The sequence below is a fragment of the Condylostylus longicornis genome, unplaced genomic scaffold (assembly GCF_029603195.1).
Source record: "Condylostylus longicornis isolate FDR11 unplaced genomic scaffold, ASM2960319v2 ptg000048l, whole genome shotgun sequence".
NCBI lineage: Eukaryota > Metazoa > Arthropoda > Insecta > Diptera > Dolichopodidae > Condylostylus > Condylostylus longicornis.
Genome location: NW_026578017.1, coordinates 4,240,680 through 4,253,034, shown reverse-complemented (window position 1 = coordinate 4,253,034; position 12,355 = coordinate 4,240,680). Strand labels below are relative to the sequence as shown.

Here is a 12,355-nt window from a genome sequence, read left to right as displayed (position 1 = left end):
CGAAAGCCGAAGAAATTTGTGACGAAGAATTTACAATTTAAAATTTCGACAGAAGCAATCGTCGTTCGACCATTATTTATCACATATTCCACCGTTAAATTACGATTATTGTTATAAAATTTTGAAAAATTATCTTGAGAGCGCAAAAAAGAGTTCTGATAACATAATTAAACTTCGAAATTCTGATAGGCATAGCAGAATCATCTCTAAAAACTGGAATTGAAAGTTCGTTTAATAAGAGCAATAGCTAAAAAAATCGGCATAGTAAACACTTAAGTCTTAAACAATCATATGTAAAACTCCTTAAAACAACTGCAAGCATTCTGTATGGTAATGCAAGATTCAATTTATTGTTATACATTCTTTTTGACTTTTTAAGAGAAGAATTAGAATGAAGCAAATTTTTTCGTTCTTTCTAGAAAAATATAACGGCTTATCATTGTTCTCAAGATTACCATAAGAAGTACATTTATTTAAAGAACTGAAAAATTTTACTTCAATGAAGATTATTGTATGCAATTGTTATAGAAAGGCAACAAAATTTGTGATGACCTCAGATATTAAATATGTGAAGACTACGCGGATATACTCAATGCACGTAATAAATTCAAAACTTAAAATTCTTTATGTATCCAAATTCAATTATGCTAAATGTCATTAGAAATTTAAATTATTTGACTTCTTCCAAACTTTTTTTGGACCTCATTTTATTTCCCTCTTATGGTATTTTGTATAAAATACAAAAAAAATTAATTTATTTACCGGATAAAAGTAAAATTTTATTGCCACTTTTGTTTTAAAATTCCATCTATGCTGTACGAGTATGATTTGGAAGACAAAAAATTTTTCAGTAAGATTTTCTGAACTTTGTTGATTTTTCTGCAATTATTTTTGTTTTTGACAATAAATTGTATTTATTCAATATCGAATTTTACAAACTATGATTGTTGCCTGATGCGTGAAATAAATATGCAAAAGAGTTTTACTTACGATTTCTTAAAGTTAAGAAATTAATAAAAAACAAATTAAAAGAAAAGAGAATCTTAATTTACAGTTGTGTTTTTGTTTAAATTTTTTGATTTATGATGATCTCAGAACTATTCGGAACAGGAGAGGAAATTGTGTTTGAAATTTTAGGATAAATCCACGCTGATAACCTTTAAAAGTGAAAAGTAAATATTGTGCAAAAAAGTGAAAAAATTGAAAACTTTAAAAGTGAAATTTTTTTTATTTTAGTGATAAAAATTTTGTTTTTTTACAATAATTTTTAGTGCATTATGAATAGGTATGTGGAACTTTCATTTTGGGAAGAAATTGAAAATAATTTCTATTGCGTACTTGAATAATTAAAGTTCAAACAACTATAATGTATGTACAGACATACGAGTATTATGTATGTGCGGTAATAGTAAGAGAAACTTTTATTATTCCTCAAGGATTTTTCTTCTTTTTTTATATTCAGTTTTATTTTATCAAATCATTAATTGATTAATATATACGAGAACAGTTTTTTTTTTCCTTATTCACTCCTAGAAGGAGCATAGGGCTAGTGCTTGATATCATGCACTAGTTTCATAGCGTCATATAGTTTAACTAGGTAGGTGAGTAGCCTGCCGTAGCTTTGTTTATATTACAATTATTTGAGGTTATTAATATTTATTGTTTATTTTTCTTAGTTTTTTTAATATCGAATATTAGGAATATTTGAAAATTACTTGTATAATATTTATTAGTATTGTATATATTAAGTTATAATAATATTGAATATAATTTTTATAGTTACCTGACCGGGGTTTGAACCCGAGACCCTTCGGATAAAGGACCGGTACGAGAACAGTAGACACTACAAAAATACTGAATTCATTAACTTTAAAGTTTGCACAAATTATCACAATCCCTACAAATATTATCTAAAGTAGCGCATTTCATTCACAATTTAGCAGAATTCTTAATTTTGCTAATCATGTTAAATAACTAGTAACGTACCATTAAGTACCTTGAGAAATTTTGGGAAAAATTTTTAGATTGTTTGATTACAATTTTAACGTGTAATATCCAAAAAGCTAAGAACTCAAAAAAGTGTTGAAATTAGAATAATTTTAGAAAGTAAAATAATATTAGAAAGCTTGGTAAGAAAAATCATTAAGGAAGATGTTTTATGACTAGGTAGAAGAGAAGAAAATCAAAATTTCTAAGGTTTTTGTTTGAAGCAACGCGAAATGTGTATATAGAGAAGTAAACTTTCAGAATGTTCTTCAGTATCCATAGCTTTTTGCATGTTTTTCAAACATATTTAAAACGTTTTACTAGCGAAACTAGGGGAAATAAAGGAAAATGTTATATGGGTTAACTTTTAGCTCTGATTGTAGCGTAGAAATGTAGATTTTTTCCAGGTTGCATGGTTTCTAAGTTATAAGCATTTATTTATGTGCAGAAAAAATCTGATACTTTTTTTTCAACAGTCTGTAGTTCGAAAACGAGTGCATTTCCCCTTCCCCCAAGCAATCAATCTTTTGCTGGAAATTGACCAAAGAATCATCACTGAATTTATTTACACCTTATGCAAACATATAGTGCAGAATAAAATGGAATTCCGTATCAATTGCTAAACTTTCAAGTTGAAATCTTACAAAATCCTATAACTTTCCTATCTATGTAATAATATATAATAATAAATAATATGTAGTATAATTATTGCTTTGAAAATTCATTAACATTCGAATTTATTTCCAATAGTTAATAATACCCGCCCGGTAAATATAAGTATATATGTAGATACAAATGTAAAGTTTTCATTCAAATAAAATAATTTCATTTTATTGTGTCGAAAATTTCCATGTTTTTCTTGTATTTTATTGAAACATTGATAGGAAAGTAAAGAAAAATTGTAACTGGCAATGTATAGCAAGCCGTTTCCTCCTCATACACCGCCTTTAACTAATAAAGAATAAGAAAAAAATTATTATTAATTTTTCAATGTTTACATTTCAAAAATCTATAAAACTATAATAACTATAATATTATCAAACGTATACCTACAAAGGTTGAAAACTCTCACCCAAATCATTCAACTAATTCTTAATAAAATCATGAACATAATTGGAAATTGGAATCAAATGCAAGAGACTTACTTGTAAGTTTGAGTTTTTTCCTCTCCTTTTCTTTTTTTTATTTTTATTTTTTGATTACAAAATCCATAATAGGGTAACACTGGAAAAATTAAAGTTTCATTTTCTTTTAAGAGAAAGAAAAATTTCATTTTCGTTGAGGCTATCTCTGTTTCGATTGTGATCACAACATATAATGGGTCAAATTTTATAAAAATTTTCTCTTCAATTCTTATGAGTGTATAGTCGAATGAATATACTTAATATTAAAAAATCCCAATTCATCATCATTATCATTTTGTTATCCTCGTCACATTCCGTCATCGTTGTCTATCAATATCAATAATTTTTACTAAAAATAATAATAAGCAAATAAAATTTTTATTAACTTTAAAATGTTGTAATAGAAATTGAATATTTTGGCTTATCATTTTTCTCCAATATTTTTTTAATATTATTTTGTAGCCATCTATTAGAGAGTACTTTGTATTATATATATGGAATGCTTTGGGTACTTAATCACCTGTGGCTATATGGGTAATTCTAATATAGTACTACTTTAATTCAGAAATTTACTCATTACAACTGAAACTTGTTAGAAATTCCCATTATGCGTTCATTTGGAAATGAGTCAAAAATTTTAAGTTATGATTGTTAACTTAATTTAATCATTTATAATGTTCCAATACGTCCTCATATTGCACTTAGGCTATGTTATTTTATACGAGTATACTTTTCAAATTGATTTCCTATACTTAAGCAAGTGCTATGAAAGGATTCCTCGCATTTACGATTGCGAGGCACTCAATACATCTTCGAAGGTCGCGATGCATCGTCAAACTACAAGTGCTGCCTTTAATAGCAATACAAGTTGCAATCCATTACCCTACTTCTTGATAAATGGAAACAGGCAATGAAAAATATTCAAAAATAACTCTCCTTAAAAAGATGTTGATTTTCGTTCAATTGACCAAGGTCGAACAAGATCGGATTCAATTGACTCTTGGAAAATCCTCTTGCAAACTTAGAATTAAATACTTATTTTAATATTAGAAGCTTTTGATTGACACTTTTGATTGGCACAAGAAAAAATTTTTTTCAAATGTATGTGAGTGGACATATTTATTCAATATTATCTATATACTTATTTATTACCGACCGCAAATTTTGCATATCGAGTTTTCGGTGGGAACGCACTTCTCCATCGTAGGGAAGTGGATATAAACTATTTTTAGCAACCTGTCGGTCTGTGTGTGTACGCGTGTATCTCAAGTTTGGCTGAACCGATTTTGATTGAAATTAATATTTAAATTCTTTCTTAACAGAAACTGATCTGAGGGCCGGTTTTACATTTTTTACCACATCTACGGAACAAATTGATGGAGTTTCTTGAAATTTCATATTTGAGTTCTGGTTGTTACCAAAACTAACAGACAAGCATTTCAGGGAATTCGGATAGCCCAAAGTGAAACTCTACTAAGAGCCAAATTTACATTTTTTTGGGTATGTTAACTATACGCTTACTAATGCCCAAAATTTTATAAGAAGTATTTAACAGGCATTTTTATAATATAAACTGTTACAGAATATTACTAATAGACTTAATTACACAAAACACATTATGGTCGGTTATGTGCTGACCACTTCGGATTTTTTTAAATATTAGACTATTACGATTTATAGACGTTGCTTAAGCACTTTAAGGTTAAGAACCTAAATGGAAACATCCTTAAAAATATTCTTAAATTACATATGTTACAAATACATATATTATAGCAAGTTTATGAGTAGACAAAAGAACTAGCTGTATAGTATGTAATTAGTAACAGCTGTTCTATTATGTGGTTTCTATATTTAATTATAACTTGGCAACCATATTATTTCTCAATGCACGTTCAACCGTTGTTTAAACCAAAAACTAAATTTTTTGTATGACCAGTGCAACTAAAATTAGAAAAATATTGTTTTTGCGGAATATCCCAAACATACAAGCAATAATACTGATTTTCCTCTGGATACCGTATGTAATTGCAAATTTTATAGAAAATTATTATACATGGTGTGTCTATAAATACATACACGCTGCGAATAGGTCTATTGTCTATTAACAGCACAAAATTGCTTAAAGTTGTTTTTGGCTGCGAACTCTTACTTTTATTATAATAAGGTGGGTACATACATAAAACTTTCGTTTATAAATGTTTACATACATATGAATATTGCAAGAAAGTTTAATAAGGACTGCAATCACTTCATACATAATTTTTATGAATGGTTTTCTTATTCCTTAAATGTGAATACATACATAATATGTATATACGTATAAATTCTATATATACATACGTAAGTCTATAAATATTTTGAAATGTGTGAAAACGAAAAAAAAAATTTTTTTTCTGACTTCGACAGAAGTTTTTTTTTTTCGAATTATTTTTCCTTCTTTTTGTAATAAAGAAAGTGCAATTCAAATGATATTTGATGAAGGTTATTGCGCTAGAATTATCAGTAAGCAAACACCATCATCTCCACTGCATGGCAATATAAGTAGAAAAATTACAACAAAAAACACAGTTCATCATTTACGGTCATCATCATGTTTTTGTTATTATTATTGTTTTATTTATTAATCTGATAAATCAAAGCAGTAGTAGCAAACCTGGAACCCATTTTTTAGTTTCGGGATAAAATTGTATGATTTAAACTTTTAAAATGGCTAATTAACTAAATTATTTAAGAAAATTACATTAACAAAAAAAAATAATTCCTAAATTAATAAAAAACCATGCCCCGACTGGAATTAACTTAACCCCGAATAAATAATCCAACAAAAGTACGCAATATATTTTTATTCAACTAATTTTCCCATGTGTAGTTCGGTACCAAAAGGACTGGCGTAATACATTAGGCAAAAAATGTTCTGTATCTCTGCTCGGGCCATAATGCCCATAAAATAAAATTAAAGAAATAAATAATTTGAACAGAAATTATTAAATAAAACTTACCGATTTTTGAGAAGTTTTTTCTTTTTAATTCAAGAATTCTTGTTTTTTAAAGCGTGACTGTAATTAAATTTTTGCACACGTACTTTCTTCCTAGGTTTATTGTTTTTATTAAAAAAAATTTCTATAAAACGATTTTTTATTTTATTTTCTGTTTCTTTTTTAGGAATTCTTTATTCAATGATGTTGGGGCGTTTTTATGTCAAAAACTTCTGTTGTGTTCATTTTGATTAATAAAACTCGACGAACATATTTATAAATTAGATTCACAAGAGAAAGTTTGTTAAAAATATCAAGTACGGGTTTAATGCAAAAATAAATAAAGTAGGGTCAAACCAATGGTTTGCAATGTAGCACTTTTCCCTTCAACAAGTGAAATACTGCTTCAATTTAACTTAATGGAAATTTCTTCATGCAACTGCTGCAGAACAGATGGATGACGGCAGAAAAATTAATTAAAAAATTTTTCTCCTCGAACTGGACTCGAACCAGTGACCTATTGCTTTCTAGGCGAACACTCTACCAACTGAGCTACAGAGGCATGAAGAAATTGCCGGCGAAATATTCTCTACATTGCTTATACTGTAATTCACATGATTACTAAGTATTTGTTTTGCTTACATTGATTGCTACATACAATCTACTATTGAAACACACAATAACAAGAACATATATATTTATAGGATTGTGCCTATTGCACTAATTAAATTATGAATTTTACTAATACAACATCATAGTTGCGGAATTAATAAGAATGTGCTTATAACACTACTGCTTTCGAAACTCGAAATACTGCTTTAAAAACAACCTTTGTACCTAGAATTATTACATTATTAAAATTGCTTTCTTTCATATACGAAATTCAATGATTCTATTTCAATGGTTCCATACATTTCGGATGAAGAATTTATGCAGTCCTTGAAATAAAGCAAAAAAAACAACAAAGAGGTGTTAACATAATAATCGATTTTTGGAGTTAAATGCGTGAGTTAAGACAAACAACTATATTTTTAGTGGCATGGAATCCACTGTTAGTTAGAAATTTGAAAAAGCTCGCAGTTTTGGAAATATAAGGTGCCAAAAAATCAAATTTTACAAATTTCGTGGGGCGATAACTTCTGAGTGAGTGGAGAAAAAAATTTCTTCTAACGAAATTAACTATTTATTAGTGTCTAAAAGCTGTTAAAATTTCAGATTCCTAAAATTTGCGGTCTAGAAGAAAAACGATATCGAAAATTTGAAAAAACGGGTGTTAGATAACAGTAAATTTTAACGGCCATTTTGCTTTTTAAAAGTTCAAGTATGGTATGCCGCGGTGGAAGAAACGAGGCGCCATTTTTATGCATTTGCAGAATTACAAAAATGCTTATGATTTCGCTGCAATAAATAGTTGAAAATTGACATTTTTAGGGTTTTAGGGGGATATAACTTTTAGAGGAGCGGAGATAGAAAAAAATTTTCTTTTACGGGAATAAGTTTCTAGTTTTATATTATATATGTATAAAATTTCGGCTTTATATCACGAAGAGCATAGAAGTTTTGTAAAAATATCCACGGACGGACGGACAGAGTGAAACTAATAAGCACTTTTTTCAAAAACTTTTTTTTTGTAAAGTGCTAAAAGCATTTTAAGAAAAGAATGTGATTGCAATTTTGTTTTAGTCTATGAAGCGTAAAATTCAGAATTCAAGAAAAAGAATTTATACCAAATGAAATTTAATTGTTGAAACACTTTTCCAAAAAACAATTTATTTATAATTTTCTATATGTTCAAAGATAATTATTTAATTGAAAATTTATGAAAAATTTATTATCGTTTCAGGGTTCACTAATGTTACAGCCGTTAATTACCGACCGTATTGTGTATACAATACGAGTAGGTAGGTTATTTTAGTTTAAAATTATATATTAAATCATAATTAAATTAAGAATAAGTACAGGATGAAAAACTCTATTGTGCAATAAGTATGTAAATAAATTAGGCTTTAAAATTTTGCATAAAAAAATATTGGACTGGAAAATTTTTTCAACTAGTTTTTTCTGATTAATTTAACTTTATCTCAAATCACAGTGAAGGTGATAATAAATAAGAAAATCCGATGTGGTCAGAAATATACACATAGGAACGAATTATGTTCCTATGTGTATATTTCCGTTCTATGGATATACTCCGGTTCATATGAATATAATTTCACCCCATGGATATAATTTGTTCCTGTGGATATATTTCGGTCCCATCAATATTTTTCGGTATTATGGATATATTTCTGTCCTATGGACATAATTTTGGGCCTATGAATACAGTTTGGTCATATGGATATAATTTGTTCCTATCGATATAATTTAGCCCTGTGGAAATAATTCGACTCCATGGATATAATTCCGTCCTATGGATAGATTTCGGTTCTTTAGATATCGATGGTTCCGGTTACAACTATTATATCTCCAAAACATAGGTTTTTAGGGGAGCAAAAAACTTCTCATATTGTTATAAATAAGAAATATCGTAATGTTATAAAAATAAAATATTGGAAATAATTTTTTTTAATAAATCCTGCTTAAAATTGAATGCTTTTGTTTTAATTCAACAATTTAATTCAAAGTTTTTTTTAATTACCTTTAAAATCAATTTTCTTTCTTTAAAAAGTGGAAATTTTTACTGAAAGTCGACATACAATCGCGAAGTAAATAAATTTTTTATTGTATTATACTGTGCGATATTAGTTTATGTCGATGTGCAACATTTTTTGTAATATAATAGTATATGCAAATTATTGAATGTACCATTTGTACTAAACTTTATAGTCAAACTCTTAAAACTATAATAAAACTACTAACAAAAATTTAAGAAATCCCATCGTTTAGTTTGAAATAAAGTGTTATTAAACTTCAAACGCGATTTTCTCGATTCAAAAGTTATGGCGTATGGATCAAAATAGTCCTCAGCCGACGATATTTAATAATGGTGCATACAATTATAAAATAGCAATGTTTTCAAATGTAAGGAGAGCTAGAGTTAGAACAAATGCATTTTTTATGAAAATATTGTAACTCTTTCCAAAAAATCTTATTCTTTACACCAAAAGTTTTTTTTTTGTTGAATTTCTATTAAAACTAGACCATCAAAAATTAAAATGGTGTTCAATCAAATAAATCGATGTTCAAAAAATAGAAGCAGAGAAGGCTCTTATTGTAAATCAACTTCGAATAGTTTTATTTGGAGCAGCCGATATATATGATATTTCGCGCTTTTAGTTCTGAAAAGGAAAACGAATTTCATATATGATAATATGTCATTTTTGTTGAAGCATTATTTTTAAAACGCTTTAGAGTTTTAAGCACAAACGCAATTTCCGAATTTGCAGTGTTTATTAGTCGAACGTTAGTTTACGGAGTTATTCACTAAGCTCACTTAAGTAATAAGCACAGCACGGAATATATGTATGCTAAGAGTTCATATCTTTAAGCAGAACATAATTTTATGATACATAATCTACATTCTTACACACATACATATATAAATTTACCTAAATTGCATAGAAAGGCTTCGACTTTATGCAAAATTTTTGCATTAATGCATATAACCTTGGGATTAAACTGCTCAAAGCTCGTATTTAGTATTTTTATCAACCTCTCACTGATATCGCACAATATGAAGAATGTATTTGAACCGAAATCGGATATATAACTGGAAATATTTCTTAAGTACTCTTTTTAGTTTTTAAAATCTTCTTGTATTGCATGGCAGCTGACCGAATTGATTTTTCCAATTATTTTAATTACAATAAGATTCATCTTATTGTCAGAAATCCTAATTAATTTTTTCATTGTAATTTACGCAGTATAAAGTTTCATTCAATAACTGAAATGATAAAATTGGCAACGTTATCTCATATTAAATTTTTGTTCTTTTTTAACGCGACACTTTGGTTCTTTTATAACGTAAAACATTTGCTTTTCAACACAAATAAATCGAAATTTTCACTACAATATCGCGATATACTTTATGAAAAGACTTTATAATTTTTAACTAGCACTCTTTTTACTTAAATTCCTTTTATTACATATTTTATAACAGTCTTATAATTAGATCATAAAAAAGTAAGAATTATATTAATACACACGTTAAAATAATTACTTGTGACAAATCGTATATGAATATACTATAAACTATAGGTACACACTATATATATGTACACATACGCATCTTATGAAAAAAAACACAAATCAACTTAATCGGTCATGTAGTTTTTTAACGCTAATAATTTTTTGCATACTTTCAGGAGAAATATATTAGTAGTAACATATGTACCATATGTCTCCAAAATAACGTTCGTAAATGTTATTAAGTATAAAATAAATTTTTTATGTTATTAATATTGGAGAATATTAAAAATAAGTAAAAATATTTTAGAAAATTTAAAGATCAAAACAAGTTCAAATCTAATCAAAAAAAGTCAGTCCATTTGAACTTTAGATTGAATTGAAAATTTTTACCTTGTAAGACATTCTATTTAAATTTAATCTTTGCATAGAAAATGCATAGATTAAGGACACTGAATTTATATGAACAAAGATCACAGATTAATTCATCACTTAAAGTTTATTTTAAATTCCACTTTTCATACTGAAATGTTAAGAAAATATTCTACTGAATACTATAGAGAATGCTTCCAAGAACAAGAAAACAAGTTGTAATAAAATTCTGTAATTTTCTGATGATTCAGAATTTGATTTTTATCATAATTCAGAATACACTCAAAAATAAAATTATATTAAAATATCATATTAAAATTTAAAAACACTGCCGAAAGTATAACCATTTTTGTTTTCAAATCTTTAGATTACAATCGAAACAATAAAATGTTTAGAAGTTTGATTAAAAAAATATGATCTTTTTCTGAAAACGCAGCATATGCGTACGCATTTCTTGCTTAAAACTAAGTAAGAAAACTTATGGTTTGTTTTGTAGTGGTTTTTTAAGGACTTTTTTAAGATCTTAGGTTAAGCTATTTTTAAAAAATATAGTTCTAGTACTAAATTGAACTTGTCATTATTCTATTTGTCATACATATGAAAATTAAAAATAGAGCTATTTTTGGAAAAAGATGATATAAAAAAATTAAATTTGTACATACATTTTGTCTGATCGCAGACAAAATGTATCGCAGTGAGAAAATGAAAAATGCAAATTTGCGTGAAATTTCAAACACAGTCTTACTTGAAGTTGTAATTTTCAAAAAGCTACTAACAGTTCTATAATTTCTACAAAAGGACCGTTTTACAGTTTAAGCAGTTCTTATCAAATACATACAAGCTGTAATCCAGTATTATGTTAGAATTGCATTTTCAGAAAAACCTAATCTGAAAAACTATTGCTGCTAAAATTAGTAAGAATAAATCGGAGGAGAACACAAAAGCAAAAAAAGTACATACCTTAAAGAAAATCTTTTTTTTGTTTTTTGTTTATTTTCAATTGAATTTTCTTAATATAGTAAAGTATTAATATATAAATAAATAAATAAATGTTCGAAAATTAATATATATATGTATGTAATATAATATGTATATATATATATATATATATATATATATATATATATATATAAATATGTATATGGTATAATTATTATAATATAATTTTTGTGAAATATAATAAAATTGTTCAATTGCTATAATTTTTTTTTGTTTCTACACTATTCTTTTAACTTAAATCACTTATGAATGTATATATATATATATATATAGAATTTTTGAAGCTAAAATTTAACTTTATATTCTCATTCACTAATAATAATATAAAAAAAATTAACAAATGAATAATAAAATTTAATTTTTATTTACTACTTTGTATATATTTTGATTATATTTAATACACAAACTAAAATTATTCTACAAAAATTACGATTAGCGTTGTTATTCCTATATTCTCTTTTTTTGTTAAACATTTTATAAATGAATATTTTTAAAATCACTGGTTGAGAATTTATTAAAAATTAATTTATAATTTATTCATTGTCTCTACTTAATATCGTTACTTAGTTTTATTGTCTTTTAACCTATTAAACATAATAATGTCGTGAATTTAAATGAAATATTTCACTTTTAAATTATAATTTAATTTTTTATTTAAATTAAATAACTAATAAAATTTAAGTTACATTTCTTGTTTTCATTTTTTTATTAAAATCATTAAATATTAAAAGTATTAATTTTTACTTGCGTATGCCGTTTTTTCTAAAATGTTGA

At 26.4% G+C, this 12,355-nt stretch overlaps 1 protein-coding gene across 2 annotated transcripts in view; it reads right to left on the bottom strand.

The window, feature by feature from the left end:
• LOC129610864 (serine protease filzig) overlaps positions 1 to 9,949 on the bottom strand; it is a 103,007-nt gene extending 93,058 nt beyond the window's left edge. The window contains exons 1-2 of one of the 2 annotated variants that reach the window (XM_055523631.1): positions 8,724 to 9,949; positions 6,110 to 6,345 (exon numbers count right to left, since the gene is read on the bottom strand). The gene's annotated coding sequence lies outside the window, so the exon portion shown is untranslated. The remainder of the gene's footprint in view (positions 1 to 6,109; positions 6,346 to 8,723) is intronic. The other variant, XM_055523632.1, reaches the window with a different exon arrangement.
• Positions 9,950 to 12,355: the final 2,406 nt, after the last annotated feature.